Source organism: Eubalaena glacialis, chromosome 17 (genome assembly GCF_028564815.1).
Source record: "Eubalaena glacialis isolate mEubGla1 chromosome 17, mEubGla1.1.hap2.+ XY, whole genome shotgun sequence".
Taxonomy (NCBI): domain Eukaryota; kingdom Metazoa; phylum Chordata; class Mammalia; order Artiodactyla; family Balaenidae; genus Eubalaena; species Eubalaena glacialis.
The window spans coordinates 55,610,447-55,625,657 of NC_083732.1; the positions used below are offsets into that span (position 1 = coordinate 55,610,447).

Genomic DNA, 15,211 nt, shown 5'->3' on the forward strand with positions numbered 1-15,211 from the left:
TTAAACAGCAAAGCAGAAACATAATCTTCCCCTTGTTTTTCTGAGAGTAAATGGCATCAATCAGTATTCAAATATAATTGGATTTTCTTTCTTTTCCTTATTGATCTGTAAGAATTCTTTGAATATTCTAGACATTAATGCCTTTTTAATGTTGCAGATATTTTCTCCCAGTGTGTTACCTTCCTGTTATGGTAGGCGTCCCATGATGTCCTTCATTAAACAGACATCTTTAATTTTTATGTAGTCAAATGTATAATTTTTTACTTCATTGTCATATTAAGAAATCTTTATTCACTACAAGATGTTAATAAGATGTTTTCTCTATTTTCTTATGTTAGTTTTAAAGTTTTATCTTTCTCATTTAGTACTTTATAATCAGTTTGGAATGTTTTTTTCTTTTAATGGTATGAAGCAGGGCTTGTCAAACTACAGCCCCCGGTCCAAGTCTGGCTCAAATCTGGCTGAATTTTTGTACAGCCCATGAGTAAAGAATGCTTTTATATTTTTAAATGTTTAAAAAATCAAAGAATAATAATACTTTGTGATATGTGAAAATTATATGAAATTCAGTTTTTGGTATTTCATAAATAAAGCTTTATTGGAACACAGCCATGTTCTTTCATTTATGTATTGTCTATGGCTGCTTTTCTGCTAAAATGGCAGTGTTGAGTAGTTGCAACAGGGACTGTAAAGCCTGCAAAGCATAAAATGTTTACACTCTGGCCCTATAGAATAATTTGCTGACCCCTGGTATAAAGATATACATAATTTCACTTTTCCTCTTATAGTGAGTTTCTATGATATTATCAACCAAGACATTGTATTTTTTTCTTCCATTCATTTGTGATACTGCCTATTTTACGGATTTTGTTTTCTTTAATCACTATGGCTTTGTGTTTTAGCCATTTAAACTGTAGGGGTCCTTAAAAGCGGGTTCCTTTTTACAATCAGCATCAACTTTGTCTTTTCTGGATTTAATTGATCAATATTTTCCTATTTGTGGTCCTTTTCTCTTAGGCATTAAGTACAGTCCCTCTTACACCCTTGTGCTGAAAGTCATCAGATGATGTTTATTTAATGTGATAAATCTGCCTAGAGGTAGAGGTCTGAACTTGGTGACCTCCTTTAGTCCCTTCCTTTTTTTCATTTCTTTTTTTTTTTAAACTAAAAAACACTCTGGTTTAATTCTTATGTGTGTAACAAGGAAGTGAGTCAACATTTATTGAGAGTCCATTATGTGCCACTCAATGTACCACATGTTTTTATAATATTCCAAACATATAGAAACGTTTAGAGTAATAAACATGTGCCATGCATTTTCATCCATTATTTTATTTAATTCTAGCTACCACTCTATGAGGTAGCTAGCTATTTTAGTTCCCATTTCTACAAGTGGATTATAAAATGGTTAAGTAACTTGCCAGGTAGTGAACATTGGAGCCAGTATTCAAACCTCAGTCTGCTTGACTCCAAAGCCCATACTCTTCCATATAAAAACTGAAAAATTAAATTGGGAGATCATGTTGTCAACCTCCAATATGTCAGAACAAAATCCTCATCATCCTCATTGTCTTTGAGAGTATCTTGTGGATAGGATCAGACACTTAGTGTCTTTCTTTATTCCTTTTAAGTTTTTTTTCTGAAAAACCTCATTATTTTAAGTGCTCTCATATGTTGCGACAGCAGGTTCCTTTGTCAGCCATATCCTGTTCAGAATAAATAACCTGTGCTATGCCAGCATGATTTATTGCCGCTACTTCCTTTCTTTATGTTTCTAGTAATTTTATCATAAAAGGATATAAAGTGTTTTAGACGTGTGCAAATGCCTGAGTGACTAGAGCAGTTCACCTGGCTGCTTGGCTACCTGCCTGTGGACAGTGCTTCATTTGATAGCAGAGACGGTAGGAGAACAAATTAGGATTTTTAAACAGGACCAGTATACTGAATCCTATCACCATTTCTCCTCTAACGACCTCCACAGAGAATTTACGGGTTTCAAAGGATCAGAGCACATATACATACGATTCTTCGAGCAATCTAAGTCACCGTGATGAGGGCAGAAAGAGCTTGTTTAGCAAGTTCCCTTGCTGAACAGGTGTTGCTAATTGTAAATCCCTTTTCTTGGGTACTTTGAAAATGGATTTTACATATCTATGTGTAAGATTAATCTTTAAACTGCCTATGAGCATAGGGTACACTGGATGGTTTCTTCTTTTTTAAACCAGGTGATATCTTAAAAATATTATATATATTTTATTATGAGAAAATAGAATTACATTAGAGAAAATTTGGAAAATAGAGGCAGGAATCTACCCACAATCTTGCTACTCTAATAAAAACAGTAATAATATTTTGATGTATTTCGTGCTTGTCTTTAAAAAAATCTTATGCATTAAAAAAACAAAAAACTGTGCTTCCCTGGTGGCGCAGTGGTTGAGAATCTGCCTGCCAATGCAGGGGACACGGGTTCGAGCCCTGGTCTGGGAAGATCCCGTATGCCGCGGAGCAACTAGGCCCGTGAGCCACAATTACTGAGCCTAAGCTCCACAACAAGACAGGCCGCGATAGTGAGAGGCCCGCGCACCGGGATGAAGAGTGGCCCTCACTTGCCGCCATTAGAGAAAGCCCTCGCACAGAAACGGAGACCCAACACAGCCATAAATAAATAAATAAAATTAAAAAAAAAAACCCCCAAAACTTAGAGCTAATCTTGCAGATAATATCTTAACGTCTTTTTTGGACTCAAGGCTGTATGATTTATAATGATGATACCAAGGATTTTCAAAATTTGTATGTTTGTGTCATGGACTAATTTGTTGCCTTGTCCACTCTGAATTATTAATTCTTATAATTTACTATGGAAAAACAATTTTTCATTCTTCATGATTTATTTGGTTTTCTCAGTTATAAAAAGTAATGACCTTATTGTGAGCAATTTTTAGATTTTTGAGAAATGTGTTTTTCTCTATAAATCTCTAAAAATTAATGATAGTTTTTAAAAAATGTTTGATGCTATGGCAAATTACCATGTATTTCGGATTGTTTCTGTATATACAGACACTAAATGTATCATTTGCGGAATCAATTATTTTTGGTTTCCCTGATAGCACAATTAAGTCATACTCATATTTTATTATGTAATTTAGGTATCTAGAAACTGTAGAGAGCCATTTTCAGTCTTATTTTTGCTACCATATATATATGACCAAAATGTACATAGAGGTCTCAACCATGCGTCCACTCCTCCTGATATTTTTGAATGTTTACTGTGTGCCTAGCATTGTTTAAAATTCTTGTCCCAAAGATGAATAAGACATAATCTCTGTTTTCAGGGGGCTCACTTACATAAAATTATTAGGACTTTATGTGCTACATTTATTTAATATAAATGTTTTGGATATATTGGTTTACTATTTTATTGATTTATTTTCAATACATATACATAATATAATACAATGCAATATAATACAAAAGTTATAAAAATATGTTGTGAAAAGTTTCTTTTCCAAAACTTTTCCCCATTTATCTGTTGTTCTTTGCTAAGGAGAATATATTCATAGAAATGAAATGTAAATAATTTAAAGGCAGGGATACTTGAAAAATTTTGAATTTAGTTTTGAAAAGGAAATTCAATTTTGAAAAGTGTACTTTCGTTTATTGAGTAACCACTATGTGCCAGGCACTTTCCAAATATCTTATTTAATCTATCTGGTCTTGTCACAATTTTATTAATTACAAATGGAGGTTCAGTGAAATAAAGTAAGTTGCTCATGATCACATGAATATCAAGTAACATAGCTAAAAAATAGGAACTAGTTCTGTCTAAATTCTCCTGAGCCCATTCTCTTTGTTCATCAGCTATCTTACACAAATTAATGCTTTGGAATTTCAACTGAGTTTACATTAAAATGTTGTTGTTTTTCCCTCAGAAAATGGTTAGGAAATAGATTTTTACACTAAACTGATAATGATAAACTTGAGTAACTAGTGAAAGAAATTTGGGAAAAGATGTATGAAGAAAAGATTATAGTTTTTAAATGATGCAGTCAATATTTCATTGCTTGTGTTAATATAAAAGAAGAAATAAAAATCATTTTGTCTTGAATTTACATTCCATTATAGATTTACTGTCATCTATATATTTAACTTACAAAAAAATTTACGTTTGCATTCCCTGAGTAAATACTATGTGGCAGTGAGGGAACATCTTTTGGTGTTAGGGGGAGAGCAATTTGGCATTGAAAAGTTGTCACATATATAATCCAGATTAATTATGTAACTTTTGTCCACTAAATTTAATATGGAAAGGACTTCAGCATTCATTGACAATCACTTCATTGACTAACAGCTTGACAAATGTTCTCTTCCATTATTCATAAGCATAGTGGCTCATTTTTACAGACAAAGGTAGCAATAGCTAAGGTTCTGGAACCATCATTTCTAAAACACTGATTTGTTTGCTGTGAGTAACATGCAAAAAAAAATTGGCCCATTTATAGATGTATACAAATGTTAAAATGTTTGGCATTATATAGGAAGTTATGTGGTTATTAATGGAAATGTTCATATTTTCCCCCTGAATATGTCCAGATATTTTCATAGATCTTGTGGCAGAAAGTGCCTGGCCCATTTTAGGAACTGAAAGAAAGCCAGAGTGACTGAAGTACAGATTAAATGGGGATCATGGAGAGATGTGGGCAGGTGGTGTAGCAGCTTTAAGTGCTGATGGCAGAGGTAGAGGCAGAGGCAGCAAGAAAGTTTTCGGTCTCTATTCTGTCTTATTTCATTTTGTTTACATTTATATTAGAGAGTAGAAGTCTTTCACTATGTGGTCTCTTTTCTTTGCCCCTTCTCCCTTTTATTGTAATTCTGATATTATAAATATTTGGTGGCTTAGTTTTATTTTAATATCATTTCATAATATCCTTAGGCTCCTCTTTCTTTAGACATTGGTTCCCTTCTAAGGTCTGTGATATAGTTGGGCTGCTTCCTTGAATTAGATTTCCCAGAGCAGGATCTTCCAGACTTTATGCTAGAGGACATATGCTTGGCTGCTAGTGCCATGTTGTTAAGCTAGAGTCTTAACATTCATTATATAAGATTTTACTTATTTTCTCTGTGTTCAGTATATTGCTTTTGCCCTTATCTCTGCTGGTATCCCCTAGTTAATTACTCTCTGTTTTACCCTCTCCAGAGAAGATGCTGTTAAGCTTCTGCTGAGGTTGGGGAGAGGCATGGAGTGAGTGCAGGAATTTGGGTCCTAATCTTGTTCTTAAAGAGATTTTCAACTTGATTTTAGTCCCATTTTTACTCTTCACTTCTAGAGATACCTGGTGTAGCCAATTTTTGTGACTAATGGGGTTCCAGGATGTTAATTTGCTTCTTTGCTTTCTTCACTGCTACTTTAAGATTCAGCTTTGTTGGGCCTGCTGAAGTCAGTTACCACTTGTCTGTCTGCTTTGCAACTCAGTAAATTTTGCTACCATTGGATCTGTTAGGGTCCAGGGCAGGCTGCCCCAAAATATGCCTCAATGCATATTGATTATTTTGAATTAAAGTGACTTGAGAAACAGCTGGTGAGAAAAAAAAAATGATGTTTAAAAAAATACTCTGAGCTGCCTCTTTCCCCCTAAAAGCAGGAAATAAACTTCCCATGTGAAGGTATCCTCCCTATACCAGGAGGGTAGAAAGAAAGCATCCTTATCAACAGTTAGGGAATTCAAGGATAAGAGACCTGTGTAAACAAATTTTACTACGTCTTCGTGAGCCTGCAACCCCAAGCACAAGTCCTTTTGTTTTATTAAATCTTCGCAAATAATTGTTTCTTTGTCTAAAAATGATAAATACACAGCCTGCTTTCGTTACTTCAGAGGAACCATTTCTATGGGACCTTCATGCATATGAATTAAATAGTTTTTTTCCTCCTGTTAATCTGTCTTATGTCAATTTAATTATTAGACCAGCCAAAAGAACTCAAGAGGAGTAGGGGGGAAATTTCCTCCTCCCTGACAGATCTTAACCCATTCCATCGATAAACAAACAAAACACTATTATTGTTTCTTTGGGGTAGTTTTTGGGAGAGAATGAAACCAAATGCTTGTGTTCATAACTCCACTCTTGGTTAATCTAATAATTTGAGCATAATAGCTCTGGTTTATTAATTATATTCTATCTATCTACCTATTATCATCATCGTCTTTATTCTTCTCTCCCTCCCTCTTTCCTTCTATCTATCTCTCTATCATCTATTTTTGTCTACTTGTTTTAGCAGTTTCTGAGATGGCTGTGTTTACATTTTCAGTTATAATTGCTGATTTTTCTGTTTATTCCTGGAGATTTGTTTATTGCTTGATGTATTTGGGTACATATATGAGTATGATGGATATACTTTATTTTGTTGTTTCTTTTACAGATACAGATAAGTAATTCTTTGTCCCCTTAACTGTTCGGTCAGCTATCAGTCAGGGTCCAGTCAGGAGATACAAAAATTTGAAAACGGAAGTTTTCGTATAACAAGTGAACTATTTATAGGGAATTAAGTGCTAAACAGGGATAAAAGAGAATGCCCTAGGACTGTAGGAGTACTCAAGGAAAGAATAAACTTGGAAGCCAGGGTCCCTCCTCAAGGCTGGATTCAGAACTTGTTGGAGAGGACGGAGTTGTAGCCCATCGGATAGTGGAGGTTTGTTAGGTTGCCCTGGGCCAGAGCTGGCCATTGTCAGTAGGAAGGATGGTGGGAGGAGAACCACAGTCTGGGGCTGGCAGGTTGAAAGCTTTCCACTTGGGTGCTGGCAGGATGAGGGTGGTGGGCAGGTTACCAAGGCCCAGCACATTTGTAGGTAGGAAACCCTCAACTGGAGGCTATTGGGAGTGAAACTGCTTGCTGAGGTATTGATGAAGTTCACCAAAAATCTACTTTGGGGGAGTACTGTTGAACTTTCTGGGAAGTGGGCTGGGGTACTGGCTGACTTCCTGGAAAGCTGCTAGCAAGTCACCTGTGGAATGTGCTATTGAATTCTATGGGAAACTGGATGAACACCCTCAGAACTCATTGGATATCCACTCTTGGGGGTCTCTGCTGAACTCACCACTGAGAAGCCAGTTGGGATTCCCATGAACCTTATTCGGAAGCTGCCCATGCAGTGCTGCTAACCTCTAGTTTTGTTCTTAGAGTGTTTGTCATTATCTTGAGACCCATAGTCATGCTTACTTACACACCCAAATACAGTGCAGAGCTTTGCTCTTCTTTGAAAGCATGAACAGACAGTACAAAGAAAAGGAAACACATAGTAAAATAAGTGCAAATTAAAATTTCAATAAAATTGATAAAGATTAAAAAGTTGGATACATTGTCTTGTTGAGGCTGTGGGAACGACATTCTCATACACTGGTAGTGGAAATAGAAGTTAATACAACTTTAGAGAGGGCAATTTGGAATACTGAACAAAATTTGAAATGTTCCTCAATTCTACCACAAGGAAATTATCCTACAGGTATACTTGCACATATGCAATGTGACATGTACAAAAATATGTTTATAATAGCAAAAGTTTAGCTATAATCTGGTTAAATAAGTTGTGGCATATCCATACAAAGTAATAATGAATTCATTAGTATAAATGTGATAATTCTATATGTACCAATACAGAAAAACATCCAAGATATACAAGTAAGAGATAAAATTAAGGTACAGACCATTTGTGTAAAAATATGTCTATATAATATCTGTCAGAATATATAGAAGAAAATGTTGCTAACAAGAACGTGAAGCAGGAGGAAAGCAAACAGAAAGCACACATTTTGAAAAAACAGGAAAGTACACATTCTTTCTCTTCCAGTCTTGTAGTCTCCCACTAGCACCTCCTAATGGCAGAGCCTACTATAGGGCCAGCTGACAAAGCAGAAGTGGGTGTTGGGTGATATCACAGATTCAGAATCAGAGTCAAGTGTAGAGGGTAGGTTTGGAGCTGAGAAATAATAACTCAATAACTGGCACATCTTATCTGTTTCAGAACTCCGATCAGATGGTACATGTTTTCTAGTTTGTTGTTCTGCTTTTTAGGTTGTAGGCCATAGTAGATTCAGCCTGCCACATTCATGATATATTATCCTTTTTATATTTTGCTGGATTCAGTTTGCTGATCGATTAAGGATTTTTGCATCTGTGCTTATAGGGGATGTTAGTCAGTAGTTCTCTTTTCTTGAATTGACTTTTCCTAGTTTTGGTATCAGAGTAATAATGCTGGCTTTACAAAACAAGATGGAAAGTGTTCTCTCTTCTGTTTTTGAAAGATGTGTGATTTTGTGAAAGACAAATATCTGTGAACGATAAGTATAATTTATTCCTTTAATTTTTGATAGAATTCACCACTGAAGCCATGTAGGCCTGGAATTTTCTTTGTGGGAAGGTTTTTCTTTCTTTCTTTTTTTTTTTTCCCAAATTTTCATTTTGAAGTAATTTTTGATTTACAGAAAAGTTGCAAAGATGGTATGGAGAGTTGCTGTATCCCTTTTACCTAGCTTTCTGCAATGTTAACAATTTATATAACCATGATGTATTTATCAAAGCAAAGAAGAAAGCACTGGTACAAAAAGCAAAGAAAAAAGCACTGGTAACTAAACTATAAGCTGTACTAGAATTTTACCGTTTTCCCTGCTAATATCCTTTTTGTGTTCCAGGATCCAATCTAGGATACAAAGCTCCATTTAGTTGTCATGTCTCTTTAAGTCTCTTCCAATTTGTGACAGTTTCTCAGTCAGTCTTTGTTTTCATTATTTTCACATTTCAAAGAGTACTGGTCAGGTGTTTTATAGAATGTCACTCAATTTGGGTTTGTTTTGATGTTTTCTTATGATTAGACTGGGGTTATGAATTTTGGGAAGAATTCCACAGTGGCCTTTACATTATATCAGTGGGTTAACTTTGATTACATGGTTAGGGTGGTGTCTTGTCAAGTTTCTCCACTGTAAAGTTACTATTTTTTCCCTTTCCATTCTCTATTTGTTAGAAGTAAGTCACTAATTCCAGTCCCCATTTAATGGCAGAGGAGTTAAGCTCCACTACCTTTGATAGAGGAATATCATAGAATTTGTGGACATATATTAAAACCGCAGTGGTTAATAAATATTTGGGGGCAGATACTTTGAGGCTATGCAAATATTCTCTTTCTCTTTTAAGTTGTGACCACCATCTTATTTGCAGCAGTTATTACTGTGATATTCTAATGGTGATTTTCTATTTGCCTCATACCTTTTACATTTATTATTTGGAATTCTTCTGTAAGGAAGATATGTCCCTTCTCTATTTATTTATATCAATATGAGTTCATGAATATTTATTTTGGGGGGATATTATCAATTTTATTATTTATTTTGTCTTCAAATTTTTCCAGCTTTGGCCACTGGGAGCTCTTTCAGGTTGGCTTCTATATCTTATTGATATGCTCCATTTTCTTTTTCTTTTTCTTACTTTCTGGCATTACAAGATAATCTATGTTCATCTTGTATTTTTCCTTCCTAGCCTGAAAATCAGCCATTTCTCCAAAGAGCCTTGGTTCCTTTGATTGGAAAATGGTATATAGAAACCAAGATCTGGTGCTAGGTGTGCTCATTGTTGAAACTGGGGTTTCACTGTTTTTAGGCCCTTTCAGTGGACATAATGAGGAAATATATGTATGTATATTAACCCATGTAGACAACACTTACATGTATTTCTTCCTTTTTATCTGTCTATCTATCTATTGGCATACATCATTTTATTGTGCTTCACTCTACTGTGCTTTGCAAATAGTGCATTTTTTTTTTTTTTTTTTACAAATTGAAGGTTTGTGGCAACCCTGCCTTGAGCAACTCTATCGATGAGTTTTCCCAACAGCATTTGCTCACTTCATGTCTCTTTGTCACATTTTGGTAATTCTTGCAATATTTAAACTCTGCACCAGCAAAAAGATTATGACTTGCTGAAGACTCAAATGATGGTTAGCATTTTTTGGCATCAAATATTTTTAAATTAAGGTATGTACATTGTTTTTTAGATATAATGCTATTGCACAGTTAATAGACTACAGTATAGTATAAACAGGACTATTATATGCAATAGAAAACCAAAAAAAATTTTGTGACTTGCTTTGTTGTGATACTCGCTTTATTGTGGTAGTCTGGGACAAACCCCAAACCCCTCTCTCTCTTTCTCTTTATCTGCCTACCTATCATTTATCACTTTTATCTATAGTATGTAAATATGCATGGCTTTATTTTTTTTTTTAAACTTTTTACTTTATATTGGAGTATAGTCGATTAACAATGTTGTTTTAGTTTCAGGTATACAGCATAGTGATTCAGTTATACATATACATATATCTGTTCTTTTTCAAATTCTTTTCCCATTTACGTTGTTACATAAAATGGAGCAGAGTTCCCTGTGTAGGTCCTTGTTGGTTATCCATTTTAAATATAGCAGTGTGTACATGTCAATCCCAAACTCCCTAACTATCCCTCCTCCCCACCCTTCCCCCAGATAGCCATAAGTTCCTTCTTTAAGTCTGTCTGTTTCTGTTTTGTAAATAAGTTCTTTTGTATCACTTTTTTTTAGATTCCACATATAAGCCATATCATATGATATTTCTCTTTCTCTGTCTGATTTACTTCACTTAGTATGAGAATCTCTAGGTCCATCCATGTTGCTGCAAATGGCATCATTTCATTCTTTTCAGTGGCTGAGTAATATTCCATTGTATATATGTACACATCTTTTTTTTTTTTTTATAGTGAAGAATCTATTTAAGGTGCTGCAGGGAGGGCCACACGGCCGGGCTTGTGGCTCCTGGCGCGGCAGGGGCCTCCTGCCGGCTCCACGAGCACTTTCTACTTGTGCATGGACTTGGTTTCTACGAATTGCCATTAAACATCGCTGCACTAGCCAGCCTCCGGCCTCTGTCTGCGGGGGGCGGGGCCTCGGCCGGCGGAAGGCTGCGGGCGCGCGGGGCAGGGATCTGAGCCATGCCGGTGCGGGTGCATGGTTTTCCGCCTCCGACGTGTTTCCGGCCTTAAAGGCATTTTGCCCTTCCCTTTAAGACGCGCTGCCCCTTCTCAGTCACTTCCAAGATGGCGGACCTACTGGGCTCCATCCTGAGCTCCATGGAGAAGCCACCCAGCCTCGGTGACCAGGAGACTCAGCGCAAGGCCCGAGGTGAGGATCCCAAATTCACAACCGGCTTTCTTCGCCCGGTTCTCAGGACCGCACTCCTGCCCCTTTGGACGACCCCGCCTTCTCAACCTTGAAAGACCCCTCACGGGCCCCTTCAGAGACCCCCCGAGTCCCTAAAAGGGCTGCTGACCCCCACATCTTCTTTATGCATTCCTCTGTCAATGGACATTTAGGTTGCTTCTGTATGTTGGCTGTTGTAAACAGCACTGCAATGAACATTGGGGTGCATGTATCCTTTTGAACCATGTTTTTCTCCGATATATGCCTGAGGAGTGGGATTGCAGGATCATATGGTAACTCTATTTTTAGTTTGTTAAGGAACCTCCATACTGTTCTCCACAGTGGCTGTACCAATCTACATTCCCACCAACAGTGTAGGAGGGTTTCCTTCTCTCCACACCCTCTCCAGCATTTATTGTTTGTGGATTTCTTGATGATAGCCATTCTGACTGGTGTTAGGTGATATCTCATTGTAGTTTTGATTCTGTAATAAGTTCTGTAAAAGTTACTGATGTTGAACATCTTTTCATGTGCCTCTTGGCCATCTGTATGTCTTCTTTGGAGAAATGTCTATTTAGGTCTTCTGCCCATTTTTTGATTGGATTGTTTGTTTTGACAATATTAAGCTTCATGCGTTGTTTGTAAATTTGGGAGAGTAATCCCTTGTTGCTCACATCATTTGCAAATATTTTCTCCCATTCTGTGTGTTGTCTTTTCATTTTGTTTATGGTTTCCTTCGCTGTGCAAAAGCTTTTGAGTTCAAATAGGTCCCATTTGTTTATTTTTGTTTTTATTTCCATTACTCTGGGAGATGGATTGAAAAAGGTATTGCTGTGATTTATGTCAGAGATTGTTCTGCCTATGTTTTCCTCTAAGAGTTTTATAGTGACCAGTCTCACATTTAGGTCTTTAATATATTTTGAATTTATTTTTGTGTATGGTGCTAAAGAATGTTCTAATTTCATGTTTTTACATGTAGTTGTCCAGTTTCCCAGCACCATTTATTGAAGAGACTATCTTTCCTCCATTGTATAGTCTTGCCTCCCTTGTCGTAGATTAATTGACCATAGGTTCGTGGGTTTATTTCTGGGCTTTCTATCCTGTTCCATTGATCTGATTTCTATTTTTGTGCTAGTACCATACTGTTTTGATGACTATAGCTTTGTAGTATAGTCTGAAGTTAGGGAGCCTGATTCCACCAGCTCCGTTTTTCTTTTTCAAGATTGCATTGGCTATATACGGGGTCTTTTGTGTTTCCATACAAATTGTGAAATTTTTTGTTCTAGTTCTGTGAAAAATGCCATTGGTAGTTTGATAGGGATTTCATTGAATCTGTAGATTGCCTTGGGTAGTATAGTCATTTTGACAATATTGATTGTCAATATTGATTCTTCCAATCCAAGAACATGGGATATCTTTCCCTCTGTTTGTGTCTTCTTCAATTTCTTTCATCAGTGTCTTATAGTTTTCTGAGTACAGGTCTTCTGTCTCCTTAGGTAGGTTTATTCCTAAGTATTTTATTCTTTTTGATGTGCTGGTAAATGGGATTGTTTCTTGAATTTCTCTTCTTGATCTTTCATTCTTAGTGTGTAGCAATGCAATAGATTTCTGTGTATTAATTTTGTAGTCTGCAACTTTACCATATTCATTGATGAGATTTAGTAGTTTTCTGGTAGCGTTTTGAGGGCTTTCTATGTATAGTATCATGTCATCTGCAAACAGTGACAGTTTAACTTCTTTTCCAATTTGGATTCCTTTTATTCTTTTTCTTCTCTGATTGCCATAGCTAGGACTTCCAAAACTATGTTGAATAAAAGTGATGACATATGCATGTCTTTAGACTGATATCTTTGACTCTAAACTCAGCACTGCAGGCAGGGTCCATTCTAGCCTCCTCTCTTTGCTTATTTGTAACTTCTTTCTCTGATAGTGAGAAATCTGGGACTCATTATCAACAATTCATTTACTTATTGTTCAACCCTGGCAAACATGTAGAATACTATCAGAATTGCTAACCTGTGCAATGTGAAACAACTTTGCCAATTAGATTGCAGAATTTATATATAGTTCTTTTTTTGTCTTTAGCGTTACAGTTTTCTAAACTGTCCTTTCCTAATGTTACTTAGGACAGCAACTTTCCCCCCCATCCCTGTCAGTGAGGTTATGTTATACATTTTCCATACAGAGATTCATTTGTCACATTCTGCATTCCATCCTAGGATTCTCCTGTCCTTCTGATTGACTTTTTAAAAATTTGTATATATTAAGGTTTACTCTGTGTAACTTTTTTTTGTGGTTTTTTTTTTCCCCCCCTGTGGGTTTTGTAGTCATGTATACAGCAACACAGTATCATACAGAATAGTTTCAACAGTTTCCCTAAATATTCTTCTGTACCTCTTTGTTGTTAACTCCTCCTGGATCTTAAGGGAAAAACTTTTAGTTTCTCATCATTCAGTCTGATGTTAGCTGTAGGTTTTTTTGTTATCAAATTGAGGACATTTCCTCAATTCCTTGTGTGTTAAGAGTTTTTTATCATGAATGGTTCTTGGATTTTGTCAAATGCGTTTTCTGCATCTGTTGATGTAGTGATATGATTTTTCTTCTTTAGCCTGTTGATGTGATAGATTACATGAACTGATTTTCGAATATTGAACCAGCGTACCTGGGATAAATCCAGCCTGGTCATGGTGTACAATTGTTTTTATACATTGTTGGATTCAATTTGCTAATATGTTGTTGAATATATTAGCATTTGATCATGAGAGATGTCATAATTTTCATTTATTTTAATGTCTTTGCCTAGTTTTCATATAAAGGTGATGCTGCTTTAAGAGAATGAGTTTTAAAAGTGTTCCCTTGGCTTCCTTTTCTGGGAAATTGTAGAGGATTGGTATCATTTCCTCTTTAAATGTTTGGTAGAATTCACAGATGGAACCGTCTGGAATTTGGTGATTTCTGCTTTGCACGGTTATTAGCTATCGATTCAATTTCTTTAATAGATGTAGACCTATTCAGATTACCTGTTTCTCCTTGTGTGAACTTTTGTAGGTTGTATCTTCCAAGAAAATGGTCCATTTCATCAAAGTTATTAAATTTCTGGGCATAGAATTCTTCTTAACATTTTTAAAATCGTTTTTAATGTCATGGAATCAGTAGTGATGGACTGTCTTTCATTTCTGTTATTAGTAATTTGTGGCTTCTCTCTTTTACTTGACTAATCTAGATAAGGGTTTATCATTTTATTGGTCTTTACAAAGAGGCAGCTTTTGGTTTTGTTGACTTTTATCTGTTGATTTCATATTTTAAATTTCACTGATGTCTGCTCTAATTTTTTTTTTTGAAGAAAATAGACTTATTAACTTAAAAGAACTTGAAAGAAGTATTCAAAAGAAATTTGTGCCTTTATTAGAATGTTGTTAGGCTTTAAAAATTACCAATTTTGGTAATCAAATGATTCATTTTTTTAAATAAGAAATGACACTAGAACTGTAATACTGGTTCAACAGTCTTATTTTTACTTTTCCTTTAAAGCAAGAAACAGAATGAGAGTTAAACAGAAAGCACTAGCAGGCATCAGTTAATCCAAGATAATAGCTTCTTAGTTCCAAAAGCACTTGCAAAGAAAACCATTGGGGGACACAAGGTATGAAAGCAATTCATAATAACTGGAATCCCTTGAGCGTGTGTCTTCACCAAGTGTCATAGGCTACTTTTTGAATTTGTCCTTTACTTGGTCACTTTTTTTCCTCAAATACTAGTTTTCCTGTGACTTTTCCCTGAAAGTATAAAAAGTATGAAATACAAACAAGCTCTTGCATTGTACACTTAGAAGTGTACAATTCAAGCATTACAGAGCTATCTACATACTGTCAAATCTTGGCTAATTCAATAGTATAGAACCTATCAGGGCACAGAAAGAACTAACGCCTGCTTCTTTTTGTTACACATACAATTCAAATATTGAATCTGAAGAAAAACATTTAATCATTTTGTCTCTCCTCTACA

At 35.7% G+C, this 15,211-nt stretch overlaps 1 protein-coding gene across 23 annotated transcripts in view; it reads left to right on the forward strand.

Moving 5' to 3' along the window:
- The window catches only part of RIMS2 (regulating synaptic membrane exocytosis 2), a 596,440-nt gene that overhangs the window by 95,192 nt on the left and 486,037 nt on the right, over positions 1-15,211 (forward strand). The gene's annotated exons all lie outside the window — the stretch shown is intronic.